Below are 18,491 nucleotides of genomic sequence, written 5' to 3'. Positions count from 1 at the left end.
TGGGACAGGAAATTTCGCGACAAAATACAGCTCTAAAGCAAATCATAAAAACAATCATCACGATTTAAGTATGTTTTAAAGTAACTTCACGTATTTCGCATATATGAAAAAACGTAAAATATAACTTATAAATTCTAAAATGTTACACATGTTTTCATATCCGTCACATTTTCCCTCATGTAAATCTTTTCGGGGGGAAAGAGTCAGGGAAAAAAAGATAGTTGATGTTAGTAATAAGATCTTAGTGACAACCATAATAGATGGATATGCCTATTTACGAGGAGAGTAGGGAAAAAAGGACCATTTCCTTAATCCATATAAGCCACAGCAGGAAATACGAGACCCTTTTTTCCCTTATTCAAGGATTATTTTTCTGTTACATCCTGGGGTCATTTTTTTTCTGTTACTAATTCTATTTTGATCAGTATAAAATGATTTCAACATTACTATTTAATTTTTTCCATCTACGAAATCAATATTTGTTTTAAAGCAAAATGGGAAGAAAAAAAACTATTTTTATTGCATATTCGATCTTTTAAAAAGTATTTACATTTCAGAAAAGCACACAATCTATTTTGTTTTTCTTCCTCGAATGTAGCTTTGATTTTATCTCCTTATAATATTAATATACCTTGAGTGGTTATTTCTTATGACCATCAGACAATTTTATGCAAATAAACTATTGTGCCACAATGTTACCCCTAAAATGTTAGAGTGCTGCTGGCTTAATTTAGAACAAGAACATGTGTTCCCCATATTTTGGCTCACGTTGATATCCCCCCCCCCCAATTTCATCTTAAATCAAATTTATTGAGTAAAGTACTAACGTATGAATTTTGCTACCTGTGCTGCCATCTATATTTCATGTTGTGTACTACTTTAAACAGGATGAGGTCACAAAATGTTAAAGGATATTCTACTCAGCGAAAATAATCACTTTGAAATTACCATGTCGGTTTTAATTACACAACTTTATTGAGACAAAACACATGGAGAACTAAACTACATAATACAGAAAACAAAAATTTGCATTTATTTATCACGTGACTTTGTGCTGTCATCTATATTTCATTTTGTAAACTACTTTAAACAGAAACACTACCACTTTCAATTAATAAAATTTTCTGAGAAAACTGGAGAAATTGGCATTTACTTTAATATAAAATCTCCTCGGTTAAAGTTATTTGTTCACATCTCTATAAAAATAGATTTTTATATTTTCTTGATAAAACTTCTGAAAATTTCAGTATTTTTAAAAACAGGAAAAAAAAATAATAAATAAAAATCTAGCTTTCCCACTATATTTTTACAGCCTAAACATTGAATTAGTAATAATAATCTCATTTTATCATCGTGATCCCCCCATGGACCACCAAAGCCGCCACCTGCAATACCGCAAATTTTAATGATATTTTCGACTGCATAAATCTCAAAGAGGATGCAAAAATTCGACCCATTGCACACTTCTACACTTCTGATATCATACTAACATTTAACAACACAAACACTCACTAACGGCCGGGTCTCTACTTAACAGAGCCACATTTACTTACACATATACACACATCCTCACAATCCTTTAACTCGCCCCCTTTTGTATGTATTTCCAAACTGTAAATATTCATTAGTGTTTATTTTCCCATTGTACTTTAATTTTACCTTTTTCATGTACATTTTTATTACTTATAATATTGTCATTGCCTAATAATGGCAAAGTGCCATTTTTCTTTTCTCAAGAACTCCATTTGCTCCCCAACTTTAATTTTGTCACGTATGTCTCTAAGTTTAACTTCAAGATGAATGGGAAAAGGGCCGTAAGGCCTCAGACGCCCAGTTCCACTACAACGAACGATTTTGTCATCGTGTTATGTCATCACCTCCTACATCAGAAAGGCTCTATACGGTTTTTTTTATAAGTAGTCTGCGCAGACTATTTAAAGAATGAACTAGATGTGCGCATGAACCCAAACTCTATTTTAAAAGTAATTGAGAGAAATTTATCATATATATTTGATAATTGAATCTGTAGTGGTTGACAAGTGAATAAGAAAAACCAATCATATTCATAAATTAAACAAATTTTAGACATATATTTGCTACCACTTTATCATTTTTATTAGATTTAGTATTAAATGGCTCTTTCATGAATTCATACCCTCCAACTTATGAAGATTTTGAAAATAATTCTTTCTAGTGGCAGCGAACCAAAGTAGAAATTTTTAAAGCAAATGCATCTCTCATAAAACTTTTATCAGAACTTAAGAATCTAGCCATATGGCCTGCACTTTTATAAGTAATAGTGGACAAGTTACGCTAAAATTAATTTTTTTTAAATATTAAGACATTAATTTTGCTACCGTCTGAAAAGAAGATTTCTGAAACTACGGAAATTCCGTAGCAGTTGGAGGGTATGTGAATTGATTTGCTTTGTTGTAAGATCGGACTACCTATAAAAAGCCATGTGGCCGCTTTGAGTTGTAGGAGGCCTTGATTTAGTGTAAACGCTCCTGTGTAATTTTAAAAAGCAGTTTTTGAATTTTCTACAATGAACAAACAATTCAATACTTATTGTTGTAGTTTGAATGCTGTGTTTTGTGAAGTCATTGTTAATATTATAATAGATCTTTTCTTCAAACAGAGTTTTAAATTATCAGAGATATTTATTAAATTTTCATTTAGCTAGTTGCAAAGTTTAAACATGGATAATTTCAAAATTTCACATTCGTTTCAAAAATTAGCAGATATTACGTTGAAAACTGAAGACGGATATACATTTGAATCTTACAAAATTCTCTTAGCTCAAGCAAGCAAATATTTTGCCACCCTGTTTTGTGGGGACTTTAATCAAAGTGCTCACACATTAGTGCCGACAGTAAAAGGTAAAGTACTACACAAAATATTATGTTATGTTACGCGAGATGAAGATATTTTGACTGAAGAAAATCTGTCGGGTGTACTTTTCACAGCGGATTACTTAATGATGGAAGAATTGGTCAACAGCTGCAAGGTATTTACATTTAACGGAGGTTTAACAGTAGATAATTGCATTCAAGTCTACAATACATCTTGGATAACTGAACTTACAGACGTGAGATCTAAATGTAGGCGATTCATTCAAATATATACAGAAGAAATTTTTACCAAATCAAAGACAGTCATCATTGATCTCCCTTTGGATGCTTTGCAATGGATTCTGGAGTGTGATAATCTTAACATGCCTGATGAAAATATAGTTTGGGACATTGTAATATCATGGATAAAAGGAAATACCTCTGATAGAATAGCTTACTTACCCGAGCTCTTGAAATATATAAGAATTCGCGAAATTGATAAAAAATTTGCAGATGAAATTAAATTGCTACCCAATAACTTGGGCTTGCATTGCACGAATTTGAGCGTCAGCCAGATGATTGAAGGAGCCAGTGATCATTCTCTCTCATTTACTGGTTTCCAAAGTCCTAGAATGCCAAGTAAGATCTACTTAATTTTCAAGCATGTTCAACAAAGAGAGGTCAAACTATATACCACGTACGATGAAAGATTTGATTATTGGTCCCTTTTGTGTAATTTTTCTCAGCCCTTTAACACAGTTTGTAAAATTGTATGTGTTGCAAGGCAGTTTGTTTACTTTGCTTATTATGATTATTACCACCCAGCAAAGTTGAAGGCTTTTGATGTTCTGCAAGAAACATGGACTCACGTTAGCAGAGTTCCTCAAGGACTGTTTTCGTATTCAATTGTGTCAGTCAATGACGATATTTATGCTCTGGGAGGAGAGAAAACCTCTCAGTGGAATGATTTAGTCGATGAAGTCATCGATTCCCAAAACGAAACAGACGATAACTTTGATGAAGGTTCTTTTGATGATTGGAATGAAAGCTTAGAAGAAATACCAGTTGAAGATGTGGTGGAAAGTTCTGATACGGAAGCAGAGGATATAGAAGTAGACTTGGACGAACAACTAAATAACTCGTACGAAGAAGACTTTAACGACCCGGTAAACATTGTTGACACTGTGTTTCGCTACAATCATGAAACCGATTCTTGGCATCGGGTGTCATCTATGAACCGAGTTCACATTATCAATGAGGTTGTGTTAGACAACAAAATTTTCGTTATCGGGACTGATTTAGATTTTGAAAAGCAAGTATGCCAAGTTTATGACACCGTAACAGATTCATGGACAATAATAGCCAATCCCAAGTTCTACCGCGCATACTGTGAAGTCTCAAAATTTTGTGGTAAGTTATATCTTATAGGGGGGAAAGACAAATGTCACTATAAAATTCAAAAAGTTGAAGAATACAACCCAACTGAAAATTTATGGCGAACTCTACCAGATCTACCATTTGCACATGACCATCCAAAAGCTGTTATTATCAGGAACAAATTGATTGTCTACGATGATGTCTCTATCTGGAACAAAGTTCAATTGAAAAAATACAGAGATCCAATTTTATGGGACAATGAAAATGAATTATGGTGCGATGCCAAATTTATCACCAAAGATTTGTTGACAGAATTGAAACTTTGCCAAATTAGGTCAATTGATAACGTGAACACTTTAAGAGAATTAAGTAAGAAGCAAAAATGTGAGAGAAGTGTTTGGGCTAAATCTAATTTGGCCAATTTGGATTCAGAAGAACTGATAACTTGCGTTTAAAACTACAGATGTTTCTCTTCAGAAACAGAATATAGTAAAAAATATTTTTGATTGAATAAGATTTGTAAATTTTATTTAATAAGAATGATATCCTACTCTAATTATTAATTTGTAAACACAAATACCATACAAAGCAATTTAATGAAACGTGCTTTAAGGTAGGAGAAGAAAACATTTTTTTTCACTATTACTATAGTGCAAAAATTGTACTCACTATTACTATAGTGCAAAAAAAGAAAAAATGACTCATAAAATTTAAAAAAAACAATTTTTGTTACTCAATACATCGCCCTGAAAGTCCCTTAGAAAAAAAAGGTTTTTTTGATGACTTCTTTAAATTAATAAATTTAATTAATATAAAAATGAAATTACTCATAAAATCACCTGTAATAGAGTTGAAAATCACAGAAAATTCTAGTGTGATTCTCAACTCTATTACAGGTTTTCGATCTATTTTTCCATCAAAAGTTTGATACTTTAAAAATCTATCCATCAAGAATTTGATACTTTAAAAAGTATGCTTTTAGAATTTTGACCCTTCTAGGGAACATGTATTTAGAATCATTGGAAAGCTTGTTTTCTAAAAGAAAAGGTCTATAAAATTTTTAAAAAATTAGGATAACCTTTAAAATTTTGATACTTAAACGAATATGTCACACTAATGTTAAGCTAGAATTGTTTATGAATAAAATTTTCGATCCAATTTCATAATTTGATTAGGAAACCATTATTCAGTCATAATAACAATTTCTCTAAAGTTCAGTTTCTAATAATAGAGCCAATCTACCTATTTACTATATTGAACAATGCACTTCATTTGAGCAAAATTTTGCTATTATTAAACCACTTAACTAAACACAACAAAGCGAAGTTCTTGAATTGTTTTAAATAAAGGAAAGATTGAAAAGTCCCGGGGGAAATTATAGTGAAGAAAAATCATACTACGGCAATTGTTTCCCTAGTCTCTCATCACAGATAATTTATTCTTGATTTTTTATGAGGGTTTTGGTATTTCCTAATTTAAATATACCTAGTTAATGGGTTTAAGTTAAAATACTTATTTAGAGTCGTTGTGGCTCAGGAAATAAAGCGTTCGCCTTCCAAAGAGGTGAACCGGGTTCGAATCCCAGCAAATCAATACGAATTCCCTACCCGACTCGGCAAGAGAATAATAACTCATTTAATTAAATGTTTAAGGTTTTTCTTCAACGAATCTGTCGTCTTATGAAATCATGTGTTTCAGTGAATAACATGCTGTGTTTTTTTATGTTATGAGTTTCTTACAGTTATTCATGACTGTTCGGTTAAGAATGTTTTTTTTAATCAAAGTCCTTAATGCTATCAATAAAATGGAGGAAAATGTCAACTTGAAGAAAAGCTGCAGTGTTATGAGAATGAAAGATGTTTTTGATTTAATATTCTATCGTTTGAAAAGTTACTCGAAATCTACATTGAGCAGTGGTGATTCAGGAGTTAGAACACTCGCTTTCCAATGAGGTAAACCGGGATCGAATCCCAGCGAATCGATACTAATTCCTTACCCGGCTCGCACTGACCAAAGTGCTGACGTAAAATATCCTCAGTGGTAGAAAAATCATGGGTTGGAGTTTCCTTGCCATCAGGCTAACTGTGGGAGATTTTCGTAGTTTCCCTTTTCATGTAACGCAAATGCAGGTTAGTTCCATCAAAAGTCCTGCAAAAGGGCAAACTTTCTCCTAGTACTTGATTCAGGAATTTCCTTGTCTTCTGGACCAGGTTCGAAATTACAAGGCTTCGGTGTTGAAAATTAATCCTAAGCCTAATACCGTAACATTAATAAATCGTAAGCCTAAAAATTAGGTCGACTGTACAACGACGGTTATTAAATACTTATTGAGGTTTCGGACTGAAAATGTAACAAAATATACCAGATTCGAACAATTTAACTCTCAAACTTGAACCCCGTAAAAAATTAGAAGATTAATGAAAAATCAACTCTTTGTTAATATATAAAGATCTAAGTACAATTTCTTTACTGCTGTGAGAGCTTCATGGAAAAACAGAGAGCCAAATGTTGCGTCGTTTCTTTTTCTGTTGTTCTCGGATTTTCATTTTCTCCCTAATAACGATTTCTCCAACTCATAGTTTTCTGATAAAAACATAACTTCTCAGCTGAAGTCATTAGTATGAGACTTAAAATTAAAACTTACTTTTAAAAATAATGATTTCTCAAATCATATAACTGAAAATGAAAACTGCATTAAAAAGGTAAAGGTTGTTTAAGCAGTCTGAACTAAAGCACATACTTAAAATTTTAATATTCTTATGGTAAAAGAGCATAATGGTATATTCCTTAAAGGGGATAGCTACGAATTTAAGAACATCAGCATTTAAGAATATAGACACAGTAGGAAACATAATTTTTCTCAATAAAAACCTTCTCGTAAACAAAAAAATCAAGTCTTTTTTTTTTTTTTTTTTTTTTTTTTGCTTACAGCTGATCATAGCAAATTTTTTAAAACCTAACAGTATTTCACACTTTTTATAATGTGTTCCAAGGTTAGCAAAAATTAAGAGTTATTTTTTTTTTTTAAGAAATCAGAAAATTGGATCCTTTCGTTTTTTTTACCTGTACCAATCAAAGTAATGATAAAATATATTGATAATGCATATTATTGCTTAAAAAAGTTATATCGTAACACTTAGTTAGTACTCAATATTTCCAAATAAAATGGATAAAAGAAATAATTATATAATAATTATATAATTATTACAAACTATTCATTGAAAAAATAAAATCGTAATTTTTTTAATTGAAACTTAATAATTCCTTGAATTTGTAAAGATAAAGGTGAAGTTTTTCAGTTAGATATTAAATGAAAAAAATTAATTCAGGTCAAAACAACATTAAAGAAACATTTATTCTACATTACTTTTGGCAAACTAAGTCTTTCTTCATTATTTCCACACACAAATCAATTATTTTAAAACGTTAAAAAATAATTTTAATTAAATAAACATAAATCATATAATTGATTAATGTTTAAAAGTAGCAAATTGATTCTTAATTAATTATAAATCGCAAATTATTACAACTAGTGGAAAGCTATAATTTGAAACTTCCACAATTAGTCTTTTTTATTCATTTATTTATTTGTGATCTATTTTAAACACCAAATATTAATTTACATACATTTCTCTCACCGTTTTTCTAGATAATATCTTCAATACTAATGAGATCAGACTTTAAAAAATTCCCAACCTTATGAAGATGTTAATAAATATTCCAAAATAATAGTTTTTCTTTTTTTTTTTTTTAAAAAAGGGATTTAAATCATACCAACCATGTTTAGCATTGTCAAATAAACTAACTTAGCTGTTCCCAATTTTTTTCGTCAAAGGGATCATAAATGATTGAGCTTCTTATAGCGGAAACCTGATATTATTAAAAAAAACATTCAATAACAGATGTAATATCCTCAGCATACCTGCCAGCATTCACTCTTTTCGAGAATGGATTTTCCAAGTGGTAGTAAAACAATTTCCGAAAAACTATCTTCCTCAAAAATATAATTATATTTTAATCAGGTTGAAATTCCATACCTGCCAACTTTCACTCTTTCCGAGAATTGCTTTTCAGAGTGGTTGTAAAACAATAAATGAAAAACAATTTGACTCAAAAATATATTTATATTTTGATCCCGTTGAAATTCGCGTGTGCATGGAATATTATGCTTTTATATATTTATTGTAATTATTTATAAGTAGTGGTGGTTAAACTCATTTATAATTATCATTATAATTCAAAAAGTTAATTGGAATAACATGAATTATGCTACCACTTTAAATATGAAAATAAAATCTTCCGGTAAATTTGGAAGAGTTGGCAGGTATGAAACTCGTTATCGTAAGGCATACCCTCCAACTGCTACGGAATTTCCGTAATTTCAGAAATCTTCTTTTCAGACGGTAGCAAAATTAATTTTAGCGTAACTTGTCCACTATTACTTATAAAAGTGCAGGCCATATGGCTAGATTCTTAAGTTCTGATAAAAGTTTTATGAGAGATCCATTTGCTTTAAAAATTTCTACTTTGGTTCGCTACCACTAGAAAGAATTATTTTCAAAATCCTCATAAGTTGGAGGGTATGTCGTAAGGAATAATATGCTTTTATATATTTATTGTAATTATTTATATGTAGTGGTGGTCAAACTAATTTAAAATTATTATTATGATTCAAAAAGTTTAGTGAAATAACATGAATTTCGCTAGCACTTTAAATATGAAAATAAAATCTTCCGGGAAAACCGGAAGAGTTGGCAGCTATGCCTCAGTCATAGACGGATCACGGGTTTGAATCCCCTTGCCGTCTGGCTAACCGTGGGAGATTTCAGTAGTTTTCCTCACCATGTAACACAAACGCGAGTTAGTTCCATCAAAAAATCTTCTACGAAGGCAAATTTATCCCAATACTTGATCCAGGAGTTCCATTGTCTTCTGGATTAGGTTCATTGGTAGTCGTAAACTAGAAATTGGGTCTTCTGCTCAACGGCAATTATAAAATAAAATAAATAATGAAATAAAATAAAACAACAGCTGTGAATATTCTAACAAAAAAACTACTAAATGTTACAAAAATATTGAATCGAAAAATGAAATGGAGCATGCATTAGCTCAAAAAGAATAAAATAAGCTGTATTATAGTTTTCTAAAAAGAATTGTCATAAATTTGGAACATAGTTATCAAAAGGACGTCATTCCTTATTCGTGATTTGGTTACTTTTATTTTAAATTGAAAAGTTTGATGAGAAAAAATTATTTCTACCACTCAAGATTTCTTAAAGTTTCTAAGAAAATAACTTTTAACTATAAAAAAATAGTATTTCATATTTATGCGATTATTTGAACAATCAATATAACACTTTTAAAGCGACCTCAAAAGTCTGATCATTAAAAAAAACATGCTAAATGACAAAAACCAAGGAATACACAAGAATCTTTAGTGGATTCGTCATACATCAAGATTCTCGTATGATGAGGAAAGATGAAATTATTTAGCTTTGGAGATAAGTAAAAGATAAGGAGTGACTTCCAAAATCTGATCATAATAAAATACTGAAAGACAAAAACAAAGAATACAAAAGAATCTTTGGTGGATACTTCCAAACTAAGATTCTCTTATAATAAGGAAAGAAAAAATTTATTAGCTGTGAAAATAAAAATAAAAAAAGATTAGATGTGTCCTCAAAAATCTGATCATAAAATCATATTGAATGAAAAAAACAAGGAATGCAAGAAAAACCTTTAATGAATACTTCAAATACTAAAATTCTCGTATAATAAGGAAAGATATACAATATAACCTATATTGTCACAACAAGAGACATAAACTTCTGCCAAAAATTTTATGTAATTAGAAATTTTCGTGTACAAAATTTTGCTCAGAATATATATATGATATATAAAGCACAATAGAAACAAAGAGTAAAACGAAGAAAATTAATAAGTTTTATTAACTGCGCATAAGCTGCAAGTATATAGAACTCATAAAATAAGCTAAAATATGGAAAATAATTTCCGGATTTTTAATTTCTTTTTTTTTTTTTTTTTTAGATGTCAAACATTATATTTTTTTAAATACTTTTGAAAAATTATTTTTAATAATTTTCTTCTCTTGTCATTATTTTTTATTATTTTCCATATTTTCTCAATATTTTAGCTTATTTTATGAGTTCTATATACTCGCAGCTTATGCGCAGTTAATAAAACTTATTAATTTTCTTCGTTTTTCTCTTTGTTTTTATTGTGCTATATTATAGTGATCATATTTAAAGCAGTTTTAGCGCTTGATATTATGTACTATTAACTTACTTTCGTTTTCTTTTTGTTTCCGTTTTTAGTTCGGTTTTGTTTATATATATATATATATATATATATATATATATATATATATATATATATATATATATATATATATATATATATATATATATGCAGTGTTTTGTCATATAATTTCGTTCCAATTTGTTCTTTTAAAAAAGTTTACGGTATTTAAAATTAAAAGTTTTATTTATTTTTCAATATGAAAAATAATTAATTCAAATAAGAAAAAATTTGTGTTTAATATTCTTACAAATCTCATAAATCAAGTTTTAAATGTTCTTTTAGTTTTGACCCATTTTTCTAACATTCCGTAAACATTACTTTGCAGCCTAACCTCTTTACCACAACCCAAGAGGCTTCTGCCAGAAATTAAAAGTTGTTTCATCATATGAAGGAGGAGTAACTTTACAAGATTCACGGCCCAAGATTTTACCACAGTGTTAGTGTAAGTCTTTTCAACTATAACTTCGGCGGGAACTTGGTATTTCCAGACCACTTAACCACAAATGAGGAAGACTTCGAAGAAGATGGCTCGTGCACTAAATGACTATCGTGCTGTCACCATGGCAACAGGCAGGCTATTTCTATGACGGATTAAGGGCCATTGTGATTGGACCGGAGTCAAGAAAAGCAATGTCCTGCTGAAGATATTGCCTTTTCTAGGTAATAACTGAAATTTTTTTTGAATAGAAGTAATTTATTTTCGCTTTAATTACTGATCAAAATTTAATATTTTGTAGCACAATTTAATTAAGGTGTAATGTAGTATTACTTTTGTGTATAATGTAGTATTTCTTTTGACATCAGGAATTTTTCCTTACTGAAGCACATCCTCCAAGGTTTGAGAATTTTGTAAAATATATTTTTTACATTTGGTAAAAATTGCAGCAGAAGTCGTTTCTTTTGTGCACATATTTTGTTTTTTTTGTTAAACTATATTGAATTTTTTTATACATTTTTCAGAACTTAAAAGCATGACGGTTAAAATTGGCATTTTATATTTCTGTAAATTTATTTATATGTATTGGTATTCAAAACTCTTTTATTTTCAATTTATCAAAGCATCAATACCTTTGCTAACTAGAGAAAAAGTATTTTTTAAAACAACTGAAATTCATTAGTGGTTAGAGTGTATACTTTAAGCTCTTTGCTTTAATATGCTTTGCACATTTTGAGCATGCTTGCATGATTTTCATTTCACATTAAGTGGTGATCAAACAAATACGGCAAAGAATTGTTACCAACTAATTTTAATCGATCTAGGTTTGATTCACTATGTTTCTGATTTTTTACCTTGGTTATAGTCACTCTAAAATATCACTTACATGATTCAGGGCTTCCAACCTTCTACGCGTTTTAGAAAAATTCTTCCAGTGGTAGCTAAAAACTCTGAATTTTTACTTGTCTACTACTCTATTAGAGTAGTAGTTGGTAGTCTTACATGATTCATTCACTCATCTATTCAATTTACCTTTACTTTTCATCTACTTTTATTTATCATAAAAGTAAAGTAAAGCATTCCCGCAGGCAGCCCATTGTGAGCCATGAGATGTATGGAAGTTAACTCTCCACATTTTCACAATAGACATTATTGTTGGAAATTGGCAGCAATGCGCACAAGCCGCCTTTGCTTCCTAGATAAACTGGTACCTATCAAACTAAATTTGAATGGAACAATGACAGCTCATCATCTTAAAAAATCTATTGTCTCCTACTAAATTAAAATCAAAGATTGGTCGAAATTTAAGTTTTAATTTTCAAGTATATTTAAATAAAATTAGTCAGCAAAATATTTTATCCTAAACTCAAAAATTAGACAACGAACTTTTAAATAAATAAAGAACGACAAGTAAATAAAGAACAACAAAAAGTAAATAAGGAACGACGAAGTAAATAAAAAATGGAACGCTCAAAAAGTAAATAAAGAACGACAAAAAAAATTCGATGACTTTATAATTGTTATTTTTTCGGGATAATTTGTCCAGACACAATGAACCCGCAATTGTATTGATAAAAAGTGTCCAAAAAAATCAAGAAACCTAGTACCGAGTATCATTTTATTTTATTTTATAACCGCCGACCCAACTCTGAGTTTTGGACTTTAGGTTTTCAACTCCGTAATCTTGTAATTCTGAACCCTACCCAGAAGACAAGGGAACTCTTATATCAAGCATTAGGACAAGCTAGCTTTCATGTAGGATTTTTTGATGGAACCTTCTTTTGCGTTACATAGAAAGGAAAATCATGACGGTTAGCCAGACGGTAAGGAGAAGTTAATCAATGATCCGTCTACCACCGAGGATATTTTACGTCAAGATTGTGGTCGATGCGAGCTGAAAATTCGTACCAACCAGCCGCCGCTGGATTGGGATGGTGCCGAACTTCCATTGGGATGTGTAAGCTTTATGCGAGAACCTAAGTAAGCTTTATTGAAGTAAGCTTTATTGAAAAACCGAGTTTCTACGCACCAAGTATCAAAATGTGTTAAATTTTACACTTTGAATGTTAACAGTTACGTAAGGTATCAACATTTTTTTTCTTATACCATATAATTTAAAGACCAATCCGGCCTTTCAAAATGTGCAATTCTAAGAAAAATTACAACTAAATAAATAAAAACTAAACCTTCAAAAGCTTCTGACTACTTTCACTTCGAAATGAAACATAGTCAGAGATATGTTTTCATATCTCAAAAAATGAACAAATTTGAAATCTTGCAACTCAAAAATGTGCTGCCTTAAAAATTTAATTCCCAAAAAACTTTCAATAGGACAGACATAAAAAAAATTAAAAAAAATGAAGGAAAAAAATTCTCTTATTCTAGGCAAAATGTAATTAAATTTTTTCTTAGTTCAGTTTGACTGATGCCAACAAAATGGAAGAAATTTCAAGCAGAAAAAGGTACGTAAATATTTTCTATTTATTTATCGTAAAGCATTTTCGTAGCTTACAATAATATAACTCTTGAATAAATTTAGCTTAAACTGAAACCTCTTTTTATGTCACTAAATTACGGCATTTATGGTCAGCAAATAAATTGATATTAATCGATTCGTGACAAAATGTTAGTTTAATTGTTATGTGAAAGCTTCTCATTATCAAAATGAGTTCTAAATATAAGTTAATGATTGACGCTGCAGTGATGATGGTTAAAGATAAGTTAACTATTATCGGTTTCCGACGAATATATTTATGAGCTTTTGTTAAAGATACGGGATCCATTAAAGCCTTAATCGCTATTTTTTAAATGGCTACAACTATCAAAAAATCATTTTAGTCAAATTATTCCTCACACATTCATCGCCAGCCTAGTGTAGATGGGCATGATATATCTATCGATTGTCGCAGAGTGGTTATCCATAAAGATTATAAATAAAATAAAAGTTATATTTTCTTATTTCAGCAAGCATTTTAGTTTTTAAATTTTGCAATCAGTTTTTTTTAATAAATAGTATGTTATTATCATGTGAAAACATCATATTATTCATACCCTCCAACTGCTACGGAATTTCCGTAGTTTCAGAAATCTTCTTTTCAGACGGTAGCAAAATTAATGTCTTAATATTTTAAAAAAATCAATTTTAGCGTAACTTGTCCACTATTACTTATAAAAGTGCATGCCATATGGCTAGATTCTTAAGTTCTGATAAAAGTTTTATGAGAGATCCATTTGCTTTAAAAATTTCTACTTTGGTTCGCTACCACTAGAAAGAATTATTTTCAAAATCCTCATAAGTTGGAGGGTATGTAGGGGAGAGTTGGATAAAACGGGATACCATTATTGTTTTTATTTACTACGGAATATCTGTTAAGGAAAACCATACATTATTTTTTTTGTAGTTACAACATTTATTGAAGCACACAAAAAACATATTTTAAACTAATTTTAATGACCGTGAAATAGAAAAAAAAATTCATTTCCAAACTCTTACCTATCCCGTTTTAGCATACCTGGGTTGGATAAAACGGGATAGGGTTTACAATGCTTAATTTTTTGCAAATATATAAATACAAAATAATAAATAATGCAAATATATAAATAATATTGTTTATATATAAAAAAGCTGAAGTCTTCATCGCAACATCAATCATTACAACGTCAAATACATTACAATTAGTTCTAAAGAAAGATGTGAAATTCTAGAGTCGAAAATAAAATGCTTAATAATGAACGTTAATAAACAAATTTTGCATTACTATATAAAGAGACTAAAATTTTCAAAAATATATATAGCTAATATAAATAAGTTGTTTAAAAAGCCTAGGCCTACATTAATATATGGCTATTTCAAAATGTAATAATCCAACAAATAAATAGGTGGATAAAACGGGACATGAAAAACTCTATCCCGTTTTATCCAACTCACAAGTGTCCCGTTTTGTCCGACTCCGACACTTTTTGAAACAAACATGGCTGCTGGCTAAATGTGAAAAGAAAATTAGATAGACTGCACATAAAAATATTGGTAAATAAATGGTTAACTAATATTAATACTCACCGGAATTTTATTCCCTTATATGTAGTCGGTACAATGTAAAAAACAAGGCACGTAAATGTAGAAAATGCAAAAAAATAGAGTAAAAAAGTTCTGAGACTTATAACTTTCTATCAAATAGTGATCTCGAGGCGGGACGCACCGAGAATAATATAATCACGGTCGAATAACACGTTTCTGTCGTTGTCCACTAGATAGCTGCAATAGCCTGGTCACTAGGCGACGTATCCCGTTTTGTCCGACTATCCCGTTTTATCCAACTCTCCCCTATTATTTGCCAAAATAATTGAATGATAAAATGCATCTTATAACAACTTGTGTTTTAATGACACAAACCGATGTATAGAATTTAGTCTAACTACTACATCACGTGAACCGGGTATATCACGTGATATAATTATATCACCAGGTGAACCGGGATAGTTATATCACACGCGAACCAGGTATATAACGTGAACTATATCGTTTTAAGGAAGGAAACTACAGTTACAGTTAAAAAATAAGCATGCTTTTCTTAATAAATCGTAGGACATAATAATACGTATAGATTTATTTTCATATCATTTTACATGCTTTGAATTAAATATAACCTATTTAATAAAATAAATTATGTAAAATTGCCGTGTACTCGATAAAGCAAAATCTAATTTTGGAAATTTATAAAATACGAAGCAGAAGACACATTATCTCTATCAATCTTTCCACTATTTATCGAAATTAAAATATTAAAAAACGTTGATGTTGTTTTCATTACACTTTTTTTTTGTCTTGCAGAGGGTTAAAAGCTTTGAATCCATTAGGATACCTTTCTAATGTTTCACAATATTCAATGTTATAAATTTTTAGACACAAAATATTTTATTTTATACGTATTTCTACGAACACTATGTGGTAACATGTAATACAACTTTCATGTGAGTTATGATTTAAACTTTTACGGCTATGCTTTAATAGAGACCTAAGACCAAATTATGTACAAAGAAAATTCTTAAAAAATAAATTTAAAATGAGACTTTTGAAAAATATTTTCAGTGGTTTTATATCGTTTAGTCTATATCTATGGAATATGAAACAATTTTATATCTTATTTCAATTTCAGTGCATAGCTGCCGAGGTTAAGGTGTGTAATCGAGGGCCCTTTAAGTTAAGCGATAATTTTCTTTCAGTTTTGCTAAAACCCCGTTTCTGGTTACCGTGATATTCTTTGCTTTCAATGACGTCACCTTCGGGTTACAGTTGTGTGATTGGTTCTTAGTTCATTTTCAAACATGTTGCTTTTTTTTTTCAAGTCGACAAATTTCAGTGGAGCCCCTGTTTGTAAGCTATTATCGCTGCCAATTCTCCTCATTTTCAGCGATATTTTTCTTTTAAAACAGTAAATATAAATGTTAATATCTTTATCTAGAATTAACTAAGTTGACTTATACAGCTGAGATTTGAAAACCACTGCATTTAAAAAACTTAAATAAATATTTAAATGTTCTATCAAAACTCCTAAAAACTTTTCAAAAACCTTTTCCTAGTTATAATAATTCCTGCTTACAATTATTAAATCAATTGCTATATCGCTACCACTACAAAAAATTTCTACCAGAGATTTTAAAAAACATACGTTACAATCAGGTCGGAAAGTCTATGTATGCCAAGATGGAAAAAAGTAAAAACTGATAAAATTATCATCACATTAAAGCTTGTCTTCATGATAGTTTTTTTCTCAGGGACCGTACGCACGTGGAAAAAATTAATAACTGGTATCAATTTTGATATAAAAAAAACTGAAGATTTTTAAATAATTATTTCCAGTATCGAATCAAAATTTAGCGTTTGCAACTTCTGATCTATGTTACTTACTTAGAGAAAATAAAATATTCTGGTAGCTTCAAACGTAATAATATAAAAAATTTACAAAAATATTACTACCACTTTTAAATTTTTTCAACCTTTTATATCCCCATTTTTTGATCTGTTAATTACCACTCTTTAGTATATGTTCTAAACATTTTTTCGCAACAAAATACCAAAACGTCATCAATTTTGAGTTATCATAAAATATAGTCACATTTACAACGTTCTGACGAAGTAATTATAACCATATACTTCCTAGTAAAAAATTTTCATACAATTAAAAAATAATAAAAGTGGGAATAAAACATCTAGGGGTTAGTTATAAATCGATTTTTATTCAGCACAAAATTCTGCCAGGGTTGAAATCACTTTGATTCAACTAGCGCTGAAATTGTTTTCAAAGTATTATATAGTTTCTTAGATTTATTTGTAAATTCACTCAATATTTTTGAATATTGGCTCAATATATTAATTCTAAATACTATGAAAGGTTTTTGTAACAAAATATACTCATAAATTTGAAGAAAAAAAATTTTTTTTTCTAAATTCTTACCCTAGACGAGTTTTTTAAAAATAGCCGCGATTTCAATATGAGCCGGTGGTCAAAGAAATCAAGCTACTACAATTAATCCATTACTTGATGGAAACAATCTTCAATCAATTTAAAAAAAATCTGTAATAAAATGAATAAAACGATTTAAAATATTATTACTATAATTAAGGAAATTGGCATGATGTCATTCATTTAGTTTTTGGTTATCAAGAAATCAAGTCAATACAATATAGTAATCAACGAACATGTTGATTGTATGACAAACACAAATTTGCTTACTTTATTGTTGTTGCGCAATGCGCACATTACCTGGTTAAATTCTGGATCACTCCTGATAATCTGGATTAGACGGTTAACTTTCATACTAACGGACGGTAAGTCTTAGAGCTTTATATATATATATATATATATATATATATATATATATATATATATATATATATATATATATATATATATATACAAGAAAACACGAAGAAAGTTAAGAAAAACAATAAGTTTCATTTATTGTGTCTAAGCTGCAAGTAAACAGAACTCATTAGAGAAGTTCAAAATGAGGAATAAAACACAGAAAAATTATAGACAAATGGAAAAAAAGGGGGGGAATAATAAGTAAAAAAATAACAAACAACAAACAAAACAAAACAAAAAAAGGATGAAGTTTTATTTAAAAAACCGGAAGAAAAAAAAGAAGCAAAATATATTAATACAATAGTATGAATATATTAACACTATTGTATTAATATATTTTGTTTTGGCATTATTGATACAATATCAGAAAGCACTCTGTTTTGCGGATATAATCGTGTGGGCTGATGAAAAGATTATATCATTTGTCTGTAATTTTTCTGTGTTTTATTATTCATTTTGAACTTATATATATATATATATATATATATATATATATATATATATATATATATATATATATATATATATATATATATATATATATATATATATATATATATATATATATATATATATATATATATATATATATATATATAGTATTCTTTTTTGAAATAAAAGCATGTTTTTTTAAAGGACTCTAGGCATAAATAGATTATG

General features: G+C 29.3%; 1 long non-coding RNA gene across 1 annotated transcript in view; it reads left to right on the top strand.

Annotated features, from left to right (window-relative positions):
• LOC139426361 (uncharacterized) overlaps window positions 1-11,750 on the top strand; it is a 36,921-nt gene extending 25,171 nt beyond the window's left edge. The window contains exon 3 of the long non-coding RNA XR_011637616.2: window positions 10,855-11,750. This is a non-coding gene — a long non-coding RNA (uncharacterized LOC139426361). The remainder of the gene's footprint in view (window positions 1-10,854) is intronic.
• Window positions 11,751-18,491: the final 6,741 nt, after the last annotated feature.

Source organism: Parasteatoda tepidariorum, chromosome 5 (assembly GCF_982258835.1).
Source record: "Parasteatoda tepidariorum strain Cologne lab strain chromosome 5, Ptep-v5.0, whole genome shotgun sequence".
NCBI classification, from domain to species: domain Eukaryota; kingdom Metazoa; phylum Arthropoda; class Arachnida; order Araneae; family Theridiidae; genus Parasteatoda; species Parasteatoda tepidariorum.
Note: the sequence above shows the minus strand (reverse complement) of the source record. Positions and strands in the feature narration are given on the sequence as shown.